This window comes from Pseudophryne corroboree, unplaced genomic scaffold (genome assembly GCF_028390025.1).
Source record: "Pseudophryne corroboree isolate aPseCor3 unplaced genomic scaffold, aPseCor3.hap2 scaffold_825, whole genome shotgun sequence".
NCBI lineage: Eukaryota > Metazoa > Chordata > Amphibia > Anura > Myobatrachidae > Pseudophryne > Pseudophryne corroboree.
Window position 1 is genome coordinate 145,296 of NW_026970404.1, and position 6,000 is coordinate 151,295.

The following is a 6,000-nucleotide window of genomic DNA, read 5'->3' on the forward strand; positions in this document are numbered from 1 at the left end:
CCAGGGACAGTTAAGGAGCACAGCTCTGGGGGGTTTTCTCTTATATTAACCCCATTTTGTACTACCCGCAGTGCATTGTGATAGGTAATAGAGCCTGATTCAGGTTGGATTGCAATCGCAATAAGCAGTCCAACTGCAAAAATTGCTAAGAGCATACGCATGCGCCTGCATTTTCTGTGGCACCCCGCAGTTAATGCGATCGCCTCTGACTGTCAATCGGTGCTGGGGGGGGGGGGGGTCAGCAACACTCCATTTCCAAGTCGGAGATGGAGCGGTGCGCGGGCAGGGCTTCAAAATGGGGTCGGCAACGGAGAAACAGGAGGCGTGGTCAGAGCGGTTGCATGACATCACATGCAGCAGCTGCGATCACAAAAATGGTGGCGGCTTCCTGCGCACACATACAGTCTGCACCAACAGGAGGCTAACCCATTTTTTATGATCACGCTGAACTGCACTGCGACTGCAATTTCAGCGTGGTCAAGAAGGGAGGCGGCATGCTGGGTGGCCCCAGCATGCGAACCAAAGGATTGCAAATTCTGTTACTTAGCAGAATTTGCAATCCTTACTGAATTAGGCCATTGATTACAAAATTGTAAACAATATTTGAAGTTTTTCTTCAGGGACTAACACAAAAGATGCTTGGGGCTACTAACACATGGGTAAGCCACGTAAAGCTTCCCATGGGTCAGTGGCATCACAACGGGGTTGCGGCCCACACCCGAGTGTCACCCGCCAAGGGGGGTGACACCAAAGTGCCGGCTCCTCTTCAGTGACAGAATATGGGTGTTTCACTGTGACATTACGTGCAACACCCAGTTTCTGTCACTGTGCTGGAGCCAGCACCACTCACACACTAGTCCCCGGGTGCAGCACTCAACCCCCGGGATACCCGGAGCAACAAAATGGAGATTCAGGCCAACAGGCCACACCCCTACCTATGAGACCATGCCTCCATTTTACCATTGCGCTGCTTATCTGCGCGCACTGCATTACAATCTCCCTCGCTTCCTCTCTGGGTGTCACAAATGATAGTGACACCTTTGCCATGCTTGTAGCAGCTGGTCCTAAGATCTACGCCTCCAGCCCTGAGTGTTTGCCCTTGTGACTTGTTGATCATCATAGCGAAGCAGATTCTTACAGAAAACTGCAGGGGCTTAGATTGAAAAGAAAAACATTGACGAACCCATCATTTCAGCAACAGGGTCTGCCACACGGCTGACTGAAATGACTGGTTGGTTTGGACCCCCACCAAAAAAGAAGCAATCAATCTCTCCTTGCACAAACTGGCTCTACAGAGGCAAGATGTCCACCTCATCATCCTCCGATTCCTCACCCCTTTCACTGTGTACATTGCCCTCCTCATAGATTATTAATTCGTCCCCACTGGAATCCACCATCTCAGATCCCTGTGTACTTTCTGGAGGCAATTGCTGGTGAATGTCTCCACGGAGGAATTGATTATAATTCATTTTGATGATCATCATCTTCTCCACATTTTCTGGAAGTAACCTCGTACGCCGATTGCTGACAAGGTGAGCGGCTGCACTAAACACTCTTTTGGAGTACACACTGGAGGGAGGGCAACTTAGGTAGAATAAAGCCAGTTTGTGCAAGGGCCTCCAAATTGCCTCTTTTTCCTGCCAGTATACATACGGACTGTCTGACGTGCCTACCTGGATGCGGTCACTCATATAATCCTCCACCATTCTTTCAAAGGTGACAGAATCATATGCAGTGACAGTAGACGACATGTCAGTAATCGTTGCCAGGTCCTTCAGTCCGGACCAGATGTCAGCACTCACTCCAGACTGCCCTGCATCACCGCCAGCGGGTGGGCTCGGAATTCTTAGCCTTTTCCTCGCACCCCCAGTTGCGGGAGAATGTGAAGGAGGAGCTGTTGACGGGTCACGTTCCGCTTGACTTGACAATTTTCTCACCAGCAGGTCTTTGAACCTCTGCAGACTTGTGTCTGCAGGAAAGAGAGATACAATGTAGGTTTTAAATCTAGGATCGAGCACGGTGGCCAAAATTTATTGCTCTGATTTCAACAGATTGAATCCTGGTTAAGCGAATTAAGGGCTCCATCCACAAGTCCCACATGCCTAGCGGAATCGCTCTGTTTTAGCTCCTCCTTCAATGTCTCCAGCTTCTTCTGCAAAAGCCTGATGAGGGGAATGACCTGACTCAGGTTGGCAGTGTCTGAACTGACTTCACGTGTGGCAAGTTCAAAGGATTGCAGAACCTTGCACAACGTTGAAATCATTCTCCACTGCGCTTGAGTCAGGTGCATTCCCCCTCCTTTGCCTATATCGTGGGTAGATGTATAGGCTTGAATGGCCTTTTGCTGCTCCTCCATCCTCTGAAGCATATAGAGGGTTGAATTCCACCTCGTTACCACCTCTTGCTTCAGAGGATGGCAGGGCAGGTTCAGGAATGTTTGGTGGTGCTCCAGTCTTCGGCACGCGGTGGCTGAATGCAGAAAGTGGCCCGCAATTCTTCGGGCCACCGACAGCATCTCTTGCACGCCCCTGTCGTTTTTTAAATAATTCTGCACCACCAAATTCAATGTATGTGCAAAACATGGGACGTGCTGGAATTTGCCCAGATGTAATGCACGCACAATATTGGTGGCGTTGTCCGATGTCACAAATCCCCAGGAGAGTCAAATTGGGGTAAGCCATTCTGCGATGATGTTCCTCAGTTTCCGTAAGAGGTTGTCAGCTGTGTGCCTCTTATGGAAAGCGGTGATACAAAGCGTAGCCTGCCTAGGAATGAGTTGGCATTTGCGAGATGCTGCTACTGGTGCCGCCGCTGCTGTTCTTGCTGCGGGAGGCAATACATCTACCCAGTGGGCTGTCACAGTCATATAGTCCTGAGTCTGCCCTGCTCCACTTAACCACGGACATGTGGACTAGTGGACATTGGGTACAACTGCATTTTTTAGGACACTGGTGACTCTTTTTCTGAGGTCTGTGTACATTTTCGGTATCGCCTGCCTAGAGAAATGGAACCTAGATGGCATTTGGTACCGGGGACACAGTACCTCAATCAAGTCTCTAGTTGCCTCTTAATTAACGATGGATACCGGAACCACGTTTCTCACCACCCAGGCTGACAAGACCTGAGTTATCCGCTTTGCAGCAGGATGACTGCTGTGATATTTCATCTTCCTCGCAAAGGACTGTTGGACAGTCAATTGCCTACTGGAAGTAGTACAAGTGGTCTTCCGACTTCCCCTCTGGGATGACGATCGACTCCCAGCAGCAACAACAGCAGCGCCAGCAGCAGTAGGCGTTACACTCAAGGATGCATCGGAGGAATCCCAGGCAGGAGAGGACTCGTCAGACTTGCCAGTGACATGGCCTGCAGGACTATTGGCTCTCCTGTCTAAGAAGGAAATTGACACTGAGGGAGTTGGTGGTGTGGTTTGCAGGAGCTTGGTTACAAGAGGAAGGGATTTAGTGGTCAGTGGACTGCTTCCGCTGTCATCCAAAGTTTTTGAACTTGTCACTGACTTATGATTAATGCGCTGCAGGTGACGTATAAGGGAGGATGTTCTGAGGTGGTTAACATCCTTACCCCTACTTATTACAGCTTGACAAAGGCAACACACGGCTTGACACCTGTTGTCCGCATTTGTGTACAGGATGCATACCTTCATGTCCAAATTTATCCATCTCATCAGTCGTACCTCAGATTTGCGGTACAGGACTGTCATTGCCAATTTCAGACGTTGCTGTTTGGTCTCTCCACTGCCCAGAGAATTTTCACCAAGGTAATGGTGGAAATGATGGTTCTCCTGCGCAAGCAATGTGTCACAATTATCCCGTACTTGAGCGATCTCATAAAAGCGAGATCAAGAGAGCAGTTGCTGAACAGCGTATCACTTTCACTGAAAGTGTTACAGCAACACGGCTGGATTTTCAATATCCCAAAGTCGCAGTTGGTTCCTACGACTCGTCTGTCTTTCTTGGGCATGATTCTGGACACAGACCAGAAGAGGGTTTATCTCCCGATAGAAAAGGCCCAGGAACTCATGACTCTTGTCAGGAACCTATTGAAACCAAAACTTGTGTCAGTGCATCACTGCACTCGAGTCCTGGGAAAGATGGTGGCATCATACAAAGCCATTCCATTCGGCAGGTTCCATGCGAGGACTTTCCAATGGGACCTACTGGACAAGTGGTCTGGGTCACATTTACAGATGCATTGGTTGATCACCCTGTCCCCCAGGGTCAGGGTATCACTCCTGTGGTGGCTGCAGAGTGCTCACCTTCTCGAGTGACGCAGATTCGGCATTCAGGACTGGATCCTGGTGACCACAGATGCAAGCCTCCAAGGTTGGGGAGCAGTCACACAGGGAAGAAATTTCCAAGGTCTTTGGTCAAGTCAAGAGACTTGTCTTCACATCAACATCCTGAAACTAGGGGCCATATACAATGCCCTACGTCAAGCGGAGACCTTACTTTGCGACCAACCGGTTCTGATCCAGTCAGACAACGTCACCGCAGTGGCTCATGTAAACCGCCAAGGCGGCACAAGGAGCAGAGTGGCGATGGCACAAGCTACCTTTGCATTTTTCTCCCAAACGAAGGACACTAGAATGAAAATTTTAAAGCCTCCTGTTAGTGCTTCATCTACACGGTATAGCCCTGAATTTTCCAATGCGTAGCTCTTTGCAAAAGAGAGATATTGGCAAGGAAAAGCTGTCTTGTACCTTTGCATTTTTCTCCCAAACGAAGGACACTAGAAAGAAAATTTTAAAGCCTCCTGATAGGCCATCAGCTACACGGCATAGCCCTGAATTTTCCAATGCGTAGCTCTTTGCAAAAGAGAGATATTGGCAAGGAAAAGCTGTCTTGTACCTTTGCATTTTTCTCCCAAACGAAGGACACTAGAAAGAAAATTTTAAAGCCTCCTGTTAGGCCATCATCTACACGGCATAGCCCTGAATTTTCCAATGTGCAGCTCTTTGCAAAAGAGAGATATTGGCAAGGAAAAGCTGTCTTGTACCTTTGCATTTTTCTCCCAAACGAAGGAAACTAGAATGAAAATTTTAAAGCCTCCTGTTAGTGCTTCATCTACACGGTATAGCCCTGAATTTTCCAATGCGTAGCTCTTTGCAAAAGAGAGATATTGGCAAGGAAAAGCTGTCTTTCAACTCTTCCACAACTGAAAAACAGATAGTGTTCCCAAGCCTTCCATCCTGTAATATCTTCAGTCTCTCGTCAATGAAGAAAACAATCCCTCCAGCAGACTCTTCAACCACGATACAAGATCACAGCCAAAAGGGCGAGAAGCAACTACACTTGCGTTTAACCAAAATGGCTAAAACTTAGTGGAGGAAAGTGCAGTGCACCAAAACATAAGCTGACACAATCATGGAGAATGCGCCAGCATATATGCTCTTCTATCTATATTTTGCAAACCTGCTCTTGTCCCCTCCAGCTGCTCCATGTAGATTTGACGCCTGGCAAGGTGCATAACCCACTGACAAGCAGGCACACTCCTGCATGAGTTTTCACTCTCACTAGCAGGATGATACACATTCATTTGCATGTGCTCCACCTCTGACACACCGCCCACCCAACCACCCAGTCACCAGAGCCACCCACAAGCCAACTGGCTCCGTGATTTAATTTGCACAGTGCAGTCATCCAGGCAGCATGTCCTTCTCAATGGAATAATCTCTGGTTCCATGGAATCTTCCGCATTGGAATGCTGCGGAACAAAAAGGATTTAAACATTCAGCTTGCTAGCATTCAATGTACCTGCGGCTTGGCTCTAGCACATGGGTCTTCATCCTGTGGCCCTCCAGCTGCTGTGAAACTACACATCCCAGCATGCCCTGCCACAGTTTTGCTATTAAGGTATGCTAAAACTGAGGCAGGGCATGCTGGTATATGTAGTTCCACAGCAGCTGGAGGGTCGCAGGTTGAAGACCCATATTCTAGCATGCCTGTTCTATGATGCATGTTCCGTGATGTCACAATCAGCTTG